Genomic DNA, 22,156 nt, shown 5'->3' with positions numbered 1-22,156 from the left:
AGACTAAGGCAGTGGGGACATTTGCATAGCAGATAACAAGGATGAGGTATCAAGACAGACAACACAGTCCTGGACATTCTTCACAAAGAGCAGCAACGTGAAACTAAAAATACACTGAAGTAAAGGTATTCCAAGTGTACCTAATGCTGAAAAGTGAAAAGAAAAGGCCATTTTACATAGACAAAGAAAGAACAGACTTAAAACCAAAACATTTTAATCGTAATGATTACAACTACTTTGACCATGTTACATGAAATATTGTACGTTCTTTGTCCATATAATAAAAATTATTATTAAGGTCTTAGCAAAACAAAATAAAAATAAAATGGAGAAAACTAAAAACTAATTTTTTCATGAATTCTATAAAATGTTCCTCATCTGCTATGTGTTCATGATTACTTTGTATAAGTGCTAGATTTATGGTCATAAATAGCTTCTATGTCATAAGTGCCTCTAAAAAGTTGATATCTGTTTTTATTAAAGAGTTAGAAGTTTTAACTGAGTGATAGGGAAACTTCAGTATTTTAATTTGGCTACTTTGAAATTTAAAGAGCATTCAGTTTAGTAAAATAAAAGTTATAGCATCCCACATAGGTCCACATTCCCTTTAACCTGCAGAGACAGGTGTTTGATTGTTTTTGTTTCTTATTCTTTTTTGAACAATTCATTGCCATGTACCATACATGGACAATTCAAGCCCTTTAAAGCTACAAATAACAAGGTTACTTGTTTGAAGACAGCTTGAGTGAAGCACGCAGTTACAAGCAAATCTGGAAGATGAATTAAACTCCTAAAAGAGAGAAGAAAACAGTCTATAATACTGTCATTAATTATATCAACAGAAAGAAAATATAAGTTTTGAGATTATAATATTTATTAAATATTAAGACAGGATAATACTATTTTAACTTATCTATTGACTTATTAACCACAGAGGATTTATTAAGGGTTAGGATATTGTTTAGCAGACCAGAACTTTTATCTGCAAAGCAAACACTACTTGAATTCAGAGCAGTATTACCCTCATAAAAACCTATAATTGTTGCAATTGTCTGTTGCCCAGAATGGTGGGTAAAGACAAGGAAATCCTAGGAACTTGCCTGTCAGTAATTCTAGCAAAAATTTTTGGCTTCATGTCAAAAGGAATAAAAGAAAGGGTGATAGAGCAGGAAGCAGACAGCTTGAGCTTTCTTACACATGCCCACAGACAGACATATTCATGCCCACAAGTAGGCAAATATTCAACATGCCTGATAATTATAAATCAGAAAGTTTATATAGAAATCATGCTAGTGTTCTAGTCATTTGCTTATCTTTTATATTAAGCAAAAAAAATCTTACAACCATGTAAGAAGTAGACATATAATTTCAAAAATATCATCTCCCTATATTCAATCTTCTTTTTTACTTACACAGGTTATGATTTATCACATATTTCTAGTAGGCTTTGGTCATAAATTTGTGATCCTGCAGAAGCAAACACAAAAATTCACAGATTCCCAACATAATGAAAGTGCTTCAGTGATAAAGAATAGTAAATCAATAAGTATATGCTCAGTTATGTTCATAGCAGCATTGTTTGTAATAGCCAGAACCTGGAAACAACCTAGATGCCCTTCAATGGAAGAATGGATGAAGAAAGTATGGAATATATACATATTAGAGTACTACTCAGCAGTAAAAAACAATGACTTCTTGAATTTTGCATGCAAATGGATGGAAATAGAAAACACTATCCTGAGTGAGGTAAGCCAGACCCAAAAAGAGGAACATGGGATGTACTCACTCATATTTGGTTTCTAGCCATAAATAAAGTACATTGGGCCTATAATTCATAATCCTAAAGAAACTAAATAAGAAGGTGAACCCAAAGAAAAACATATAGGCATCCTCCTGAATATTAACCTTCATCAGGCGATGAAAGGAGACAGAGGCAGAGACCCTCATTGGAGCACCGGACAGAAATCTCAAGGTCCAAATCAGGAGCCGAAGGAGAAAAAGCATGAGCAAGGGACTCAGGACCGCAAGGGGTGCACCCACACACTGAGACAATGGGGATGTTCTATGGGGAACTCACCAAGGCCAGCTGGCCTGGGTCTGAAAAAGCATGGGATAAAACCGGACTCGCTGAACAAAGCGAACAATGAGGACTACTGAGAACTCAAGAACAATGGCACTGGGTTTTGATCCTAATGCACATACTGGCTTGGTGGGAGCCTAGGCAGTTTGGATGCTCACCTTACTAGACCTGGATGGAGGTGGGTGGTCCTTGGACTTCCCACAGGGCAGGGAACCCTGATTGCTCTTAGGGCTGACAAGGGAGGGGGAGTTGATTGGGGGAGGGGGAGGGAAATGGGAGGCGGTGGCGAGGAGGAGGCAGAAATCTTTAATAATAAATTAATTAATTAATTAAAAAAAGAAAGAAAATACATCAACAGAAGTAAGTGGACCCTATTTCTCTCTGCATGATATTATTTTTGAATCTTTTAATTTAGTATAATGCAATTTCTTTAGACTAGCTTGTTTTATTCTGATAATCAAATAGTGGTTCAGCATAGTGTAGTTGTCATCAACTTTATGAATAAACTCTAATTTGTTCACTTTTTGTGATGAGTAGTATAAAAATTTATACCTAGAAATGAAATTAAAACACAAGAACTGAAAAATGATGTAGAAGCCAAAAATACACCTCAAATATTTTGCATACCAAACTATATGACTTCACACCCTGTCCATATATAGTCATGTGCTGACACTGATACACCTGCTCTTTCTGTGAGGAAATTCTAATATATTTCTGGTATATATTAAAATAAAAGAGGGTTGTATTAAATAAATTCTCAATGTGGTTATTAATTGAAAAAAAAACTGGAATATGGAAGCCTAGTTTATGGTTTAGGATTAACTACTGAGGTTCTAAATTTATTAGATATACAGAATCATAAATAATGGATAATTATTTCTGGTTTTCCATTTGAGAAATTATAGGCTTGGACTTGATGATATTCATTGATTTGTGAAATTATATAATTGAAACAAGAAAATTATGAGGTGTACTAAGTGATAGTTAAAATCATTCACAACTGAAAAATATATCTGTGTATGTGCATACTCATAAAACATGTATATGATTTAAAAAATCCAAAAAATGCTGCAACAACTAATAAAATTATGTAAAATATAGAATAGATAACACTGTTATTCTTTTGTTGGTATATGTATTATGTGCCTTGTAAAACAGGTTTTATTTTGCAATGATCTTATCCTTTGTAATCATAAGCCATCATTTTGATAATTACATTTTATTTGCCATTCAACATACCTTGAATTATTTGTGTAAAATGAACTTCAATCGTGATTTATCATCAATATTATACTTAAGCACACATGCAGGAACTTCCATTTTGATAAACATGAACATTTTAAAAGTTTGACATTAGCATTTGATATTTAAATTTACAGTTAAAACTGTTATGTTTTAGTATTATGTGACCATTTTGAAAATCTTCAATGAGGAAATAAGACCTCAAATATGAACACACACAACTGCTGCATTTGTGAAATAAATTTCTATATGTGATAGAATAACTAATGATTAGCCTATGACTGCTTTCTAAGTTCTGGATCTTGCCGGGCGATGGTGGCGCACGCCTTTAATCCCAGCACTCGGGAGGCAGAGGCAGGCGGATCTATGTGAGTTCGAGACCAGCCTGGTCTTCAGAGCTAGTTCCAGGACAGGCTCCAAAGCCACAGAGAAATCCTGCCTCGAAAAAACAAAAACAAAAACAAAAACAAAAACAAAAACAAAAAAAAAGTTCTGGATCTTATATTTCTTCAAAGACTCAGGTTGAAGGCACATTTGTTAGGAAGTAGAAGTAAAATTTTTAAGATGTAAAATTTCTTCTTCTTCTTCTTCTCTTTTCTTTTCTTTCTTTGGTTTTTCAAGACATAGTTTCTCTGTAACTTTGGAGTCTATCCTGAAACTAGCTTTTGTAGCCCAGGTTGGCCTTGAACTCACAGTGATCTGCCTCCCAAGCGCTGAAGTTAAAGGCATGTACCACCACTGCCCAAAAAGATGTAAAATTTCTGAAGAGTATGAAGTGTTCTTCTCCATTTCTTCTGATTGACTTCAGTATGAAGTCTATTATGTTTGATATTAGGATAGCTAAACCTGCTTGTTTCTTAGGTTTATTTGTTTGTAAGATCTTTTCTCAACCCTTTACTCTGAGGCAATGTCTGTATTTGAGGTTGAGGTGTGTTTCTTGTATGCAACAGAAGGATGGATCCTGTTTTCATATTCATTCTGTTCTACTATGTCTTTTTATAGGTGAATTGAGTCCATTGATATTAAGAGATACTAATAAGCAACACTTGTTAATTCCTGTTATTTTTCAGTGTTAGTATTTGTGTGTTTCCCCACTTTGGGCTTTGCTGGTGTGAGGTTATCTGTTGCCCATATTTTTGTGGGTGCAGCAAGCTTCCTTGGGGTGGAGTTTTTATTCTAGCACTTTCTGTAATGCTGTGTTTGTGGAGAGTTTTGTCTTTTCATGATAGTCTTCTATTCCAGTATGTTTCTTTCTTATAATTTTTTTAATGTTTCATACTCCTTGTTTGTATGCGATGCTTTTATGAAGTCCTGATAGTCTATTTCTGCTCAATCCAATCTACTTGAGATCAAGTATGGGTTTATGGGACAGTTTGGAAGGAAGCAGTTGGAGAGGAAATGACTTAACTATATTGTTGTCTCAAAGAATAAAAGAAAGAATAAACAAGAGATGAAACCCAATAAATTAAGCTTTATCATTGAACTAGGTGCTCCTTTCTAGACTCCATAAGGTAAGTAGTTTAAGTCACCATGGACCCAAAAGCAAAAGTGGTAAGCAGAAATGGACAGAAACCATTGAGTCTATTACTCAAAATGCCTTGTCCATTATTTTATTATTTTATTTTCTCAGGCACTGGCATTCCTGTTACAGTAACAGAAAACTGACTGACATAATGGTGACACAATTCTGTGGCATAATTTCTATTAGTCTAATCACCCAATTAACTTACTTATATCTTAACCCTTTAGGTTTTTCATAATCAAACAGAATAAAACATCACCAGTAACACTCAGACACTTCGAGTAAATGCTCACCAATATATACTCAAATGTTTAGCAAGATAATAAATTAGAGATTCTCTTATTAATTAGAGTCTAAATAAATCTCTGGATTATGATGTACATTTTCCCATGAGTTTATTTATTTACAACAGTATAATAATTAAAAGAAAAGCTTTGTTGAGTAGAATAGTGGATCCATTTCCTTGGTTTCTGTACTCATGTACATAAATTCTAAAAGTATGCATGGATGAAATATAATTGTTTATAATCCTATGATCAATTAATCTTGCGTGATATGGTTGACAGCAAGTCTGTGTCACCCTGAGCACCATCTCCAAAGGCCACTCGGTGGAAGGAGAAAACTGACCACCATAATTTGACATTTGATTTTCATGGCTGAATACCATGCAATCTATGTTATCTATATTATACACTATTATCTATATAGAGCTAGATCAATAGATAGATAAAGAGGTAAGTAGAATGATGCCAGACTATTGTGTAGTCTTTCAATAGGCTTGTGACATGGCATACATTTTATGTGCATCAAATTATCTCTTTTAAAATATTTTCTCTGTTTTTGTCTTTATTCAAAGAGATTGACAACACCAGTTCTATGGCTTACCATGTGCTAAGAAAAAATGATCACTCTGTAGCATTATAAATTTTATGTAAAATGTGTCAATATTTTTTACTACAAGCTCTTAAGCTGTCACTTCACATGTATTATGTGGTTTCTACAATGATTTGATGGTTTCCAATCATTTAAATATATATTTAATCTTACTTTTTATCTTGTCTACCAAATATAACAAGAAACTTTAAAAAAGCAACACATTCATGCTTATAACTTTTCAAGGTGATACACACACACACACACACACACACACAATTGAGAAGACTCAGACCTCTGTGTCTGTAGATTATGAAGCATAAAGTATGGACATTATATCAGCCATATTTTATCTAATTCTATTTTCTACATTTTGATACTTTACCATTTATGAGTGAAAATCTTATGTGAATCTAGCAGAAGAATATGGTTAAGAAGACATTAAAAATTTTTCCACCTTCCACCATTTATCATCAACAATAAACAGTTCCTAAAGAAATCAAATAAAAACCTTGAGCTTAACATGACTAGTATTTAGAACTGTGTTGTAAAAAACCATTTAAGACAGACATTTTATTATACTTCTTTCATATATTTCTTCTACAACAACACAAAAACTCAAAACCACTTTCACAAAAAAGTGATTCCTTAAAATGCTTTTTTTCTAGTGATAAAAATTAACTAGTAATAAAAAGAAATATTCTGCCTCTTTTGCAAATCAAAACATTAGCAAAATTGAGTGCACTACACCTTAATTATTTTAAGTTAAAATATATTCTGGAAAATATATTAATGTAACGTCTGAAATTGGGAAATCGCTATCGGTAAACTGCTTAATTCTTTACTTCCATGATTTAAATTCACTACAGCTTTGTTTACTTCTTTTAGAAAAAAAAAAGGCCTTATTCATTTTAATCCACTATTTTATTTTAAATGTTATGCCTTACTTGAACTAAGTTTCTGTTTTCAGAAAAAAAAAAAAAAAAACAGAATGGAAGAATGGATAAAGAAAGTGTGGCACATCTACACATTAGATTACTACTCAGAGTTAAAAAAAAAACAATGACATCTTGAATTTTCCATGCAAATGGTTGGAAATAGAAAACACTATCCTAAGTGAGATAACCCAGACCCAAAAATATGGATATGGTATGTACTCACTCATTAATGGATTCTAGCCATAAACAGAGGACGTTGAACCTATAGTTTGTGATCCTAGAGAAGCTAAATAATAAGGTGAACCCAAAGAAAAACATATATAGATTCTCTTGGAAATTGGAAGCAGACAAGATCACCAGGCTAAAGTTGGGAGCATAGAGGTGGGTGGGAAGGGGAGAGGACGAGAGAGAGGGGATAAGGGGAGGATTGGAGAGGTCTTGGGGGAGTGGATGGTTGAGATGGAGGAAGGATGGATAGAGGAGCAAGGAAGAACATATCTTAAATGAGGGAGCCATTTTGGAGTTGGCAAGAGGCTTGTCTCTGGAGGGATGACACCACCTAAAACCCTGGGCAGTGCCTGAACTGGCCTTGTCACCTAGTCAGACTGATGACTATCTTGAATATCACCATACAACCTCTGTCCGGTGACAGATTGAGATAGACAGAGAGACCAACATCAGAACACTAGACTGAGCTCCCAAGGTCCAGTTGCAGAGTGGAAGGAGGGAGAAGATGAGCAAGGAAGTCAGGACCACGAAGAGTTGGTCCACCCACTGAGACAGTGTGCCTGAGCTAATGGGAGCTCATCAAATACAGCTGGACTGGAACTGAATGAGCATGGGATCAAACTGAACCCTCTGAATGTGGCTGACAATTGAGGCAGACTGAGAAGCCAATGATAATGGCACTGGGATTTGTCTCTACTGCATATACTGGCTTTTGGGGATCCTATTCTATTTGGATGCATACCATCCTAAGCCTGGGTATAGGGGGGAGGGCTTTGGATTTCCCACAGAGCAGGATACCTTGCCCTCTCTCAGGGGGAGGGGGAAGGGTGTGGGGGAGAGCCTGAGGGAAGTGGGAGGAGGGGAGGAAGTGGAAATTTTGATTGGTATTATTTATAAAGTAATAAAAAGAAAAAAGAAAGAAAAAAGAAATTGATTTTTAATTCTAACTAGAAAAGATTTTTTTCCCATCATTTTAAATCATCAACTTGCCAAGTGCCTCTTTCTCCATCAATCTAACACAATGACAGCAGCTAGACATAGTCTAAGTTCTGTCACCAACTGCTTTTATACAGTCACAGAATCAACACCCAGCTACTGAGACTAGAAACCAACTCGGTTACAAAACTCGCAACTTACAATCTGTTTTTCCTGCAAGATGTGCTGAAACAATGGTGGCATAGAACCTGTGGGTGTGCTCAACCAATGTTTGATTTTATTTGAGGCTTCCACAGCTCATGCCACATCGCCAGAAACTGGAGACTGGTTAGACCTGAGACTTAGGGTGGAAATAAATATGCCTGAAAAAAAAATCAGTGAAATGGTTTTTGATGAAATTTTGCTGTTCATATATCTGTGTCTTGACTAGTGGTCATCAGAGAGACTTTCTTTGAAAGCAGATAAAGCTATTGTAGATATCCACAGTCAGTTGTTATGTGGAGAGTGTCTATATTGAAGGCATTCATCTATTCTCACTCCTCCAAACTTGGGGAACATCATGGAAGAGGAAGAAAAGATTATAGGAGCCAGAGGGGATGGAAGATTGCAGGAGAACATAGCCCACGAAATCTATGAAGTTGGGTTCACAAGAACTAAGAAACTGGAACCACAAGAACCGAGGCTGCTTGGTGCTGTGCCAGATCTTCTCCATAAATGTCACAGCTATTCTGCGGAACTTCTAACAGTTGGAGTGGGTGTATCTCTGACACACAAGTCTTGATCTTGGGATGCTTCTCCTCATCTTGGGTTACTTCATTCAACTTTGATATGGGGGCTTCTGCCTTATCTTATTATATCTTTGTCTTACTTACCTGTGATCCCTTGGAGGCCTGGTCTTTTTGGAAGAGAAAACAGAGGAAGAGTGTAGTGGGGAAGGGGGGAGGGGGGATGTAGTGGTGAAAGATGGGAGGGGTGGAGGTGGGGGAAACTTTGGTTGGGATTTATTTTATGAAAGAGGAATTTATTATAAACAAATAAATAAATTTCAGATATAATAAGTGTTATGCACTGTGCATAAGGTGTTAATCAATGCAAATGAGAAATTTCTGAGTATTTTAGTTATGTTATTGCAGACAACCTTTTTGTAATCCATTTTACTTTTACTTTATTACTCTTCTCATGTGATGAAAGAAAAAAATCTATAAACTATATGAACTACAACAAAACTCTAAGGAAAGAGTTATAGGAAATTAAAATATGAAAATACAACCACAATAGGAATTACAGACTTGGAATTTTGAAATATTTTCAGAGTCTTGAGCTACCAATCTTAACAACTATTTATATTATGACTTACATGATTTCATGTACAGCAATATCAACTCAATATAATTTATTATGTGCTCCAGCTATGAACAGGGAACAGAGAAGTGCTAAGGCAAGCACATTATCTGTGAGAAATGTCTAGTCATAGAACATGATTTTACACAAATAAAAATGTAACTTTATTTTTAAATAGGATATTTAATGAGCCAAGAAGAAAAATCTTTACATCATGAACCTATAGTTTATGTTCTCTGTGCAAAATGTTTATTATGCCCACTTGGTGGCATTTCCATGGCTTTTGTTCCAACATTTGTTTCTGGTGGCTATGAAGTTTGCCTTTTATTCTTGTTACTAAAATGTTTCACAGGTAAATCCACCCAGGAAATCTATTGTGCTTTCTGATCAAAGGAGAAATGATGCCAGGCTATAATGAGCAATTTAATTTTTAATGAGCATATTCATGCCCAAGGTCAAAACAACTTATAAAAAATTTGAAATAAACTACAGCAAAATACTAATGATAATGTCCTAAATATATGGTTGGGGCAAGATAATATTAGGCAACATATACTCTCAGAAGGATCTGTGGTATTTTGCTTTATTTTCTTTTATTTATTTATTAAAAATTTCTACCTCCTCCTCTCCTCCAATTTCCCTTCCACTCCCGCTACTCTCCCTCCCACTCCTTCTCCAGTCCTAAGAGCAGTCAGGGTTCCCTGCCCTGTGGGAAGTCCAAGGTCCTCCCCCCCCTCCATCCAGGTCTAGGAAGGTGAACATCCAAACAGAGTAGGCTCTCACAAAGCCAGTACATGCTGTAGAATCAAAACCCAGTGCCATTGTCCTTGGTTTCTCAGTCAGCCCTCCTTGTCCTATATGTTCAGAGAGTCTGGTTTGATCACATGCTCTATCAGTCCCAGTCCAGCTGGTCTTGGTGAGCTCCCATTAGATCAGCCCCACTGTCTCAGTGAGTGGACACACCCCTCGCTGTCCTGACTTCCTTGCTCATGTTCTCCCTCCTTCTGCTCCTCATTTGGACCTTGGGAGCTCAGTCCAGTGTTTCAGTGTGGGTCTCTGACTCTATCTCCATCCATTGCCAGATGAAGGTTCTATGGTGATAATTAAGATATTCATCAGTGTGGCTATAGGATAAGTCCAGTTCAGGCACCCTCTCCTCTGCTGCCCAAGGAACAAGCTGGGAACATCTCCTTGGGCACGTGGGAACCCCTCTAGAGTCAAATCTCTTGCCAACCCTAAAATGATTCCTTTAATTAAGATATCTACTTCCCTGGTCCCATATCCACCCTTCCTCCATCCCAACTATTCCATTCCCCCAAGCTCTCACCAATCCTCCTCTTCTCTCTTCTCTCTCCCCATCTCCCCTTACCTCTACCCCCGTGCTCCCAACTTTTGCCTGGCAATCTTGTCTACTTCCAGTATCCAGGAGCATAACTATATGTTTTTTTCTTTGGGTTCACCTTCTTATTTAACTTCTAGGATCACGAATTATAGGCGCAATGTCCTTTATTTATGGCTAGAATCCACTTATGAGTGAGTACATACCATATTCATCTTTTTGGGTCTGGGTTATCTCACTCAGTAAAGTGTTTTCTATTTCCATCCATTTGCATGCAAAATTCATGATGTCATTGGTTTTTACCACTGAGTAAAACTCTAACGTGTATATGTTCCACACCTTCTTTATTCATTCTTCATTGAGGGGTTTCTAGGTTGTTTCCAGGTTCTGGCTATTACAAATTATGCTGCTATGAACATAGTTGAACAAATGCTTTTGTAGTATGATTGGGCATCTCTTGAGTATATTCCCAAGAGTGATATTGCTGTATCTTGAGGTATGTAGATTCCAAATTTTCTGAGAAACCACCACACTGATTTCCAAAGTGGTTGCACAAGTTGCATTATCACCAGCAATGGATGAGTGTTCCCCTTGCTCCGCAACCTCTCCAGCACAGGCTATCATTGGTGTTTTGATTTTAGCTATCTGACAGGTGTAAGATGATATCTCAAAGTTTTTTGATTTGCATTTCCCTGATAGCTAGGGAAATTAAACATGTCCTTAAGTATCTTTTAACCATTTGAAATTCTTCTATTGAGAATTCTCTGTTCATTTCAGTACCCCATTTTTCAATTGGGTTATTTAGAATTTTAGTGTCTAGTTTCTTGAATTCTTTATATATTGGAGATCAGAGCTTTGTCTGATGTGGGTTTGGTGAATATCTTCTCCCATTCAGTAGGTAGCCTTTTTGTCTTAATGACAGTATCCTTTGCTTTACCGAAGCTTCTCAGTTTCAGGAGGTTCCATTTATTCATTGTTGCTCTTATTGTCTGTGCTAGTGAGGTTATATGTAGGAAGTGGTCTGCTGTGCCCATGTTTTGCAGGCTACTTCCCACTTTCTCTTCTATCAGGTTCAGCATGGTCAGATTTATATTGAGGTCTTTAATCATTTGGACTTGAGTTTTGTGCATGGTGATAGATATGTATGTATTTTTATTTTTCTACAGGTTGACATCCAGTAAAGCCAGCACCATTTGTTGAAGATTCTTTCTTTCTTCCATTGTATAATTTTAGCTTCTATGCCAAAAATCAGGTGTTTATGGGTTTGAGGATTAATATCCGGGTCTTCTATTAGATTCCATTGGTCAACATCTCTGTTTTTATACTAATATCAAGTTGTTTTCCTTAATGTAGCTCTGTAATAGAGTTTGAAGTCAGGGATGGTAATGCCTCTGGAAGTACCTTTATTGTATAGGATTGTTTTGACTATCCTGTTTTTTTTCCCCATATAAAGTTGATTATTGTTCTCTCAAGGTTTGTAAAGAATTATATTGGTATTTTGATGGGGATTGCATTGAATCTATCAATTGCCTTTGGCAGAAGTGCCATTTTTACTATGTTGATTCTACCATTCCAAGAGCATGAGAGATCTTTCCATTTTCTGGTTTCCTTTTCAATTTCTTTCTTCAAAGACTTAAAGTATACTGCTTAATGTGTTCCATATAATAGAAACAGAAGAGTCATTGCCAAACTTGTTTCATGAAGCTACAGTTACCCTGATACCAAACCCACACAAAGACTCAACCAAGAAAGAGAATTACAGACGATTCTCATTCATGAACATTGATGCAAAAATTCTCAATAAAATACTGGCAAACTGAATCCAAGAACACATCAAAACCATCATCCATTATGATCAAGTAGGCTGCATCACAGAGATGCAGGGCTGGTTCAACATGTGAAAATCTATCAATGTAAGCCATCATATAAATAAACTGAAAGAAAAAAAATATGATCATTTCATTAGATGCCAAAAAAGAATTTGACAAAATTTAACATCCTTTTATGAATAAACGTCTTGGAGAGATTAGAGATAAAGTATCATATCTAACCATAATAAAAGCAAAAAATATACAGCAAGCTGACAGATAACATCAAATTAAATGAAGAGAAACTCAAAGAGATTCCACTAAAATCAGGAAGAACAAGACAAGGCTGTTCACCCTCTCCATATCTATTCAACATAGTGCTTAAAATTCTAGCAATAGCAATAAGACAACATGAGGAGATCAAGAGGATTAAAATTGGAAAGAAGTCAAACTTTTGTTATTTGCAGATGATATGAAAGTGTTCATAAGTGACCCCAAAAACTCTAACAGAGAACTCCAAAGCTGATAAATACCTTCAGTGATGTGGCAGGATACAAGATCAACTCAAAAAAATCTGTAGCCCTCCTATACACAAAGGATAAAGAAGCTGAGAGGGAAATCAGAGAAACATTATCTTTCATGAATAGCATAAAGTAACTAACCAAGGAAGTGAAAGATCTATTTGACAAGAACTTTAAAATTCAATATCATATGAATAAATGCATTATTCGTGTTTTATTCAAGTTGTTAATGTTACAAATATTTATTTTCCTCAATGAAACACCTATGAGGATGGTGGTGTGTGTAAAACCAGGTGCAAGGACAGGGAGGAATGATTCAAAAGTTGAGGGGACAGTGTAGGTTGCATAAAGAAAGCCAATCTCAGAAGCAGCAGAGCACAAACAATATAAAATTATAAAACGTTTTGTATTGTGATAAAACCAATAAGTAAGGCAGATAGTTTCTAACAAGTAAGTGTTGCTCAGAAAAAAAGAATAAATTAATTATAATATTGATTAGAGTTTAAATTCGGGTAATGAGTTATACTTCTATTCCTGATGACTAAATGAATTTCAAATTTGCATTCCTGATACAAAGTAAAGGAACATGAACAAAACAAATACTGTCATTTATGTTTGCATGCACTCGAGCTGCATGTATTCTCATACACACAAAAACAAAAAACTCAGAGAAAATGTTATAGTTTGGATTTTTATTGCTCTGAAGAGACACCATGATCATGGTAAATTATAAATGAAATTATTTAACTGAGGGGGCTCATAGTTTCAGAGGTTCACTCAATTATTATCATTACAGAAAGAACGATTGTCTGCAGGCAAACATTGCGCTGAAGCTGAGAGAAATAAACCTTAAGGCAGAGTGCCCAGAAAGTCTACTGAAAGTCACAATGAGGAAAGCCTGAGCAAAGGATACCTCAAAGTCTCCAGAGCAACATACACCTCCAACAAGGCCACATCTCCTATTAATACCACGCCCTTTGGGGGCCATTTTCTTTCAATTCACGACAGATACTAGCTCAATGTATGGTCTAGGGTATGCTTCTTTCTAGTCTCTTTTATTATCCATTACCTAAAATGTAAATACAACTTATTACTATTTTACTACATTTAAAAGTTAATACACAAAATTTAAATAATTTTAATAAAGTAGTTTACGACAGAAGACAGAGAATAAAGATGGGCACTCGAGGGAGACAGAATGTGTTGATTAAGATATATTTTCATGCCGGGTGGTGGTGGCGCATGCCTTTAATCCCAGCACTCGGGAGGCAGAGGCAGGCGGATCTCTGTGAGTTCGAGACCAGCCTGGTCTACAAGAGCTAGTTCCAGGACAGGCTCCAAAAAAACCACAAAGAAACCCTGTCTCGAAAAACCAAAAAACAAACAACAACAACAAAAAAAAAAGATGTATTTTCATAAAGGCGGCATAGGATATTGAGGTTCCATACTGACACAGAACTGATAAATTTAAAGTAGATATGAGTGTATAATATTGATAATTATAAATATTTGAATTTTATATTTTTAATTAGTATATTTTGTATGTAGAAAAAACAAAACCTAAATGGTGATTTAATTAATGATAATTCACTTAATTTTCACAATTTATACTATATTACATTTGTCCTTAAATACAGATGGATGAAATATTTTATTAAATTATCAAAAATTTACATATTATGTATTTGAATATATATATATATATATCACATATCACAGGTATAAGTGAACCCTTAAGGACTTTGTTTCCTCATATTCTGGTTTTCCAATATTAATTTAGAGTTAACACAGTATGACACATTTATCTCCTTTTACCTGTGAGACATTGACAGAAAAGTTAGGCAGGTGACCCAGGATAATCTTTCTGAAAACATGCTGATAATTGGACCTCTTGGCAAACAGACTAATTATATTGCCGTGAGGAGGGATTTTGTCTGTGGAATGCTTAAACAGTTTGCCTGGATTTTAACATTGCTTTGGGAAGACAAAACCAGTGCTCTCAGTTTATATCTTTCCTAGAGAATATCAGGAAACCTTTATGTGTACAACAGCTATAAAATTAATCAGAAATCTTCTTACTTTGAGTAAGGCAACCAATGCTAGATACCTTTTTTATTATGCTGATGATTTAGTACATGACCTACAACTAAGTTGTTTTTCACATCTTAGCTCATTCCTGTTTTTAAAGCATGTTGTTCCTTGTTACTTCGACATGATTATGAAATTGCTTATAAGGACACAAGTTTATGTGTACATCCGGTATCACAATGAAACTAATTGTTTTAACTATATACATATATATCAATGTGTTTATAATATTAATGAGTTTTTGGTGTTTGTGTGTAAATATATAACTATGTCTGATACATATGTATTTATATATCACATTTTAGATTAAATATATAGTATGGCTTATATATAGAAAAGCATATCTCACATGAAAAAATAACCTTTTATTAATAATTTATACTACTCTGAGTTTTGCATCCAGAATAAATAAGTGTAGGGCACAGGAATACGTATAAGTATGATGAATGTCATAAGATGAAAATAAGTGTGTATCATTATGATCTATTAAAGCCTTGGAATTGTTTAAAATAAATATAAGTAGACTGATAAAGGGTGACTATAAACAGTAAGGGTTTACTTTCATTTTTTAAAACAAATCAAAAAATAAAGTAACATATCAATAAAATTAATAAACTTAAGTTCAGGTTTACCCTGGGTAGTGATATTAAGGAAACTTTATTTGAAGATAAATAAACTGTCGATCAATCCATAGGAAAGGATAAGCCAATGTATTAAAGAAATCTATAGTTGTAATATAAGAAGTTATGGAATCAGATGTTGGTACTGAAAGATAAATAACATGTATTAATATAAAATACACTTGGAAAAGCAAATTATTTATACCGATAATTAAATAAAATATTCAGATCAATATTTTGTGATTTTCAGAGAAGAGAGATGATTAAAATCTACTTGTTAAGGAAGAACTCTTATAGATACATACATAAAATAGTATAATGCCAAGTTGTGATAAAGAATGACTCACAACTAACACCATGGTAACCTCTAAGGAAATTTTTGAGATGGTTTTCTGTAAATTCCTCCAGTTGATCAAAAGTAACTCAGAGAAAGTGGTTGTTGCTACTTCAATGTAAAATGTGCAAAATGCACTTAAGAGATTGAACGATTGTTTCAAATCTAGTGTTTCTGTTTAAGATGTTTGTAGAACCTTTAGACAATGGTGTCTCGCTGGAGGGAATGGGCTGCTGTTCACAGGACTGATATTTTATTATTCAGAGTTGCTTCTTATTTCTCTCCCTGTCTTCTCTGACTGTGGATGAGATGAAACCAGTTGCTTTATACTCCTGAAACCCAGTTTTCTCTGCCATAATTTGGCCCAAATTAACTTTCTCTTCTTTGTTTAAGATCTTGTCAGGTATTTGATAATATCAATGAGCAAAATAAATAATAGATCTAAGGTCATGCTCCTGTTTAAGTTATGCTTGCATGTAGTAAAGAGTGGTAAGAAGAGATTATCACAAAATTGCTATTATTTTCTGTGGCGCAAAGTTCAGATTTATATCTACTGCAGAGAATATACTTTGTTTATTCCTAGACATAAATTTGAAGTCTAGCTTGGGTCTCACAGATATACTTCTTCTGAAAGTGACACTGATCATGTTTGCATATGAATAGAAGCTGTGTTGTTTTACAAGGGATAAAAATGTCGGCAAAATTATTTGAATTTGTTATCTCCGTGCTATTCTTTATTTTATTTTAACATTATTTATTTTAATCTTGACATTGTCACTGTGGTGCAATAAATGATGGACCTTGTTAAAGCATTGGGAACCGGTAATTATTTGTGGGATCTTATAATGGGAAATGATTTTTTTGGCAGGTATATATAATCATTGGTGTTGTAGTATATGAAGGTGTGTTCCATTTGTTTATGTTGTGGAACATTTGTTTTAATGATGCAAAAATGTGTTGCATTCTTTTCGGTTGCAGTTTCTTAAACTCTGTGAAGCTGTGTGTCTTTGTTTATCAAAAACACCCGATGGTCTAATAAAGAGCTGAATGCCCAATAGTGATAGGCAGAGCTGTCAGGCAGAGAGGATAAATAGATGGAGAAATTTTGGTGGAGAACAAGGAACAAGAGATCAAGGAGAAAAGCACATCAGAGCCACCAACCCAGCTACATAGCAAGCAATGGAGAAAGAAGTAAAGAAAGGTATATAGAAATAGCATACTTGGTTTTTCATTTTTCTCTATTAAGTTGAGTATTATCTTTAAAGGTCTGTAAAGAATTGTGTTGTGATTTTGATGGGGACTGCATTGAATGTATAGATTGTTTTATGTAGGATTGCCACTTTTATTATGTTGATCCTACCTATCTAAGAGCATGGGAGATCTTTTGATTTTCTGGTATCTTTTTCAATTTATTTCTTCATTGACTTAAAGTTCTTGTCATATAAGTTTTTCACTTCTTTTGTTAGTTACTCCCAAGATATTTTATGTTGTTTGTGGCTATTGTGAAGGGTAGTGTTTCTCTGATTTATTTCTCAACTTCTTTATAATTTGTATATAGGAGGGCTACAGATTCTTTTGTGTTGATCTTGTATCCTGCCACATTACTGAAAGTATTAGTCAGCTGTAGGTGTTCCTTCTAAGAATTTTTGGAGTCACATATCATCTCTAAATAGTGAGAGTTTAACTTCTTTTTTTATTTAATTAATTTATTTAAAATTTCCACCTCCTCCCATCCTCCCATTTCCCTCCCATTCCTCCCTCTCCCCCTCTCCCTCCCTTTGTCTCCAGTCCTAAGAGAAGTCAGGGTGCCCTGCCTTGTGGGAAGTCCAAGCTCACCCCCATCCATCCAGGTCTAGTAAGGTGTGCATCCAAACAGACTAGACTCCCCAAAAGCCAGTACATGCAGTAGAATCAAAATCCAGTGTCGTTATCATTGGCTTCTCAGTCCACCCTCATTGTCAGCCACATTCAGAGAGTCCAATTTGATCACATGCTCATTTAGATCCAGTCCAGCTGGCCTTGATGAGCTCCCATTAGATCAGTTCCACTGTCTCCGTGGGTGGATGCACCCCTCACAGTCCTGACTTCCTTGCTCATGTTCTCCCACCTTCTGCTCTTCATCTGGGCTTTGGGAGCTCAGTCCAATGCTCCAATGTGGGTCTCTGTCTCTATCTCCATCCCTCGCCAGATGAAGGTTCTATAGTGATATGCAAGATATTCATCACATATACAATTTAGAGTTCTACTCAGGGATAAAAACCAATGACATTTTAATTTTGCATGCAAATGGATGGAAATAGAAAACACTTTACTGAGTGAGATAATCCAGATCTCAAAAGAGGAATATGGATATACTCACTCATAAGTGGATTCTAGAGAAGCTAAATAAAAAGGTGAACTCAAAGGAAAATATATAGTTATCCTCCTGAATATTGGAAGTAGACAAGATCGTTGGGCAAAAGCTGGGATCAGGGGGGTGGTGGTGGGTTGGGGGAAGGGGAGATGGGGAGAAAGAAGAGAGAAGGGGAGGATTGGGGAGAGCTTGGGGGAATGGGATAATTGAGATGGAGGAAGGGTGGATATGGGAGCAGGGAAGAAGATATCTTAACTAAGGGAGCCATTTTAGGGTTGGCAAGAATTTTGACTCTAGAGGGGTTCTCAGGTATCCAAGGGGATTTCCCCAGCTAGGTCTGTGGGCAGCAGAGGAGTATGACTTCTTCCTTTGCAATTTGTTTCCACTTAATCTCCTTTTGTCCTCTTATTGCTCTAGCTAGGACCTCAATAACTACACTGAATATATATATATATATATATATATATATATATATATATATAATGATATATAGTGAAAAAACAATCTTTTACAACAAAAACTATAAGGGGCTCTCTTTTAGGCAATAGGTAAGGCAAAGGAATTCCAGATTGTAGAGGGCCCACTTGTTGAATTGCCTTATTGACAGCTCTTAAATCTGTCACCATTCTCCATTATCCAGATTTCTTTTTAATCACAAATACAGGAGACTTCCAAGGGCTGGTTGATTCTTCAATATGCTGAGCATCTAGTTGCTTCTCTACAAGCTTTTCTAAAGACTGCAGTTTCTCTTCTTTTAAAGACCATTTCTTAACCCATATTGATTCATTAGTTAACCATTTAATAGGTATGGCTGTTGGTACCTCTGAAGGTTTGTTATTGTTTTGAGTTTTTATACATTCTGAATGACTGGTGACTATTTTTATAGTACCTTATAATATCCTTCCCAGAACAATGAGTTGGTTTATATTCTGTTTCTGAGACTGAAGGAATGTTAATCTGGACATTTCATTGCTGCAGCAGATCACAACCCCATTGATTTCCTATTATATTAGAAACATTTGGCCTCAGCCTTCCTCTCTCTCCTTCTGGACTTACACAGTAAACCCATCTTGTACTTTGCTTTACTTGAGATAGGGTTCCACTTCCTAGGAAATGAATATCTGCCTCCTAAAAATGTCAATTCAGATGACATGATTCTGGAAAAATAATAATCACATCAGCATCCATGTCCAGTAATCCTTCCATTACAATGTTATTTATTCATACTCTCAGTTTTGGTCTTTGATTATTTATAGATGTCTGTCAATATATGTTTTCTCTTTTCTATTGGGTATTTTAAATTCATTTTCCATGTTTTTTCTATCATCCAGAGCAGTATGGCTTTTTATAACTAGCACTGGACTTTTTTTTTTAATTTTTCTGGTGAGACATGTTCTCCACAGTGACTGGGAATGACTAGACTACGTTTGACCTAGGGAACTATGAGGCACACCCCTAGGAATTTCTCAATAGTAATGGGATGCTTTGTTTTCTATTGTTGATCTACATTCATTGATCCAATGTTGGACTTTGCTGTATATTCAACATAATCCAGAAGCCTGGGTTTTTCTATTTTTGCTATTCCCAGAGGAAATTGTATTTATAGGAACACCTTGTCTACAATCCTTCTCAGATGTCCTATTCTACCACAATTAAAATATTTGGCATTTTGATGTGTCTTCATACTTTTGGAAATTGCTTCTCCTACCCAAGTATTAAAATCAAATTAAAATCAAATGTCTCAACACTGACTATGTGTATGTTCCATTCATCCATTGGTGTTAATCTGACTTTTAAAGGCCCAAGTATCATTTTTCATTCTAAGTTTGCATCTTTAAAAGTCAGAGATTCAATAAGTACTCATCTATCTTCTGGATAGGTTACCCCTATTTGTATAGATTTAGCTAATCTTTGTAAAAAGTTACTAAAGTGTTCTTTTGGGCCGTGTTTAACCTTAGTATTGATTCAATTATTCTTTCTGGTTCTTGAATTTTGTGCTAAGCAATTAAGGCTGTGGTATGGAATAGGGACAAGATGTGTTCATTATTAAGAGCTCGACTCTTATCAGCATAAGAACCCTTGCTAAGTATTTGATCTAAGGAAGCCTTAAACACTTTGACTCTTCCTTTCTAAGGATTTAGCTTCCTTTTTCAAATAGCTTTTCCATTGTAGCTATAGCCCATCTCCTAGCACTGCTGAGACTAAATGAAGTCAATTATGTGAAGTAATCTTATTGCTTGAAGTTCATGTTTTTACCATCTCCCTAATAAATGTCGAGGTCATGCCTTAAGATACTACTGCTTGCTTAATTTTTTTAGATATGTCATACCTATGTTTGTATTTGCATTCTTTGTATCCATTTGTATATTGAGTATTTGCTGCATGTTCAGATGAAATAACAGGATAAGTAGCTAAAATGCTTGGCAAATCATCTCTGACTCTGAGAGGTACTGGTGAAGCTAATTCCTTTGCCTGTACCTCTTCTTGGTTTATCAACTCTGACAAGTTCCTCAAACATTTCAAATCTTTTTTATCACTGTCTTTTGTAAAGCCTGAATCTCTTAAGTTGTGAATATTTCCAATGATTTCATCAAATCAAATAATTTCTGGTTTTCATTCTGCACATGTGATTCCAAGGTATTAATTTTTCCATTAATAATATCTTCTTAACCTTGTATATTATTTGGAATATCTCCTTTCTGGGGAGATATTCTATCTGCTATCTTATCATAACTTTTTAAAAATATTTTTATTGTCAGCTTAAACAGTATGAAATCTTTCAAATAATCTCTTAGTACCCTTTTGTAAGGTTTCATAATTCATTGACAAGGATCGACTTTCGCCTGTCAAATTAAGGGCATCATTTTCAATAGTATTAATCTTTCTGCAAAGACTGTATCCTTCCTAAAAGTTGTGCATTCTTGACTCTGTTATCAGACCATTTCTTTATGGATTTAGTATAAAGAAAAAAGCTAAGTGCCATGATCACAGAAACATATGTATGAGGTAACTCCAGCATTCAAGGGGTCTGCACATGGTTTTATTTTTTCATATTTATTTATTATATATACAATATTCTGTCTGTGTGTATGTATGCAGGCCAGAAGAGGGCACCAGACCTCATTACAGATGGTTGTGAGCCACCATGTGGTTGCCGGGAATTGAACTTAGGACCTTTGGAAGAGCAGGCAATGCTCTTAACCACTGAGCCATCTCTCCAGCCCTGCACATGGTTTTATATCTAGATTTATAGTACAGGAGACCATGCCCAAAGTGGGCTAGTATCTTAAAGGCTATTGGCTGAAGGAGTTCCCATTATTCTTTACACTTGATTGGCTTTAGTATCTTTGAGATTAATGGCACTTTCCATGTCATCTCCACCAATGCCCCATATTTCTAGTGGTCATGACTTAATTCCTGCATTCTGTTTTCTAACACTATAGATCTCTAGAAGCAATGTATTAAATCTGTTGAAAATGTTATGAAGAAACCATTTATAATATTTACAAAGAAATAATTAAGATGTCAAGACACAAGATTCAGTTAGAGACCAAACTAGAACCTTGTGTCTTGACATCATAAGGTTAAAGAAAACACCAATATCTGATCTTGAGACTCCTTGCTATTTGTTCACCCATGAATCAGCTTCTATTTTTGAAGGCACATTCAGCATTTAAAATAGAGTTAATGTGCCTTTACAAGTTGTGATTCCTTGTAGGAGTACTATATATAAAGATGAAACACTGAAAACATAGATGTGTTATAATAACCTCATGCATGAAAAAGTGTTACTTTGCAGTCTACTAGCAATATAGAAAGTAAGTTGTCTTGAGTACTTGAAAACAAACATAGACAGTGTGAGGCAGAGATACCAATGTAAAAATGTATATACAATTACCACAGCGATTTCTTTAGTGTTTAAAGAGTCCC

Source organism: Chionomys nivalis, chromosome 20, assembly GCF_950005125.1.
Source record: "Chionomys nivalis chromosome 20, mChiNiv1.1, whole genome shotgun sequence".
In the NCBI taxonomy this organism is placed as follows: Eukaryota; Metazoa; Chordata; class Mammalia; order Rodentia; family Cricetidae; genus Chionomys; species Chionomys nivalis.
The sequence above is the reverse complement of the archived record's forward strand: the minus strand, read 5'-3'. Positions refer to the sequence as shown.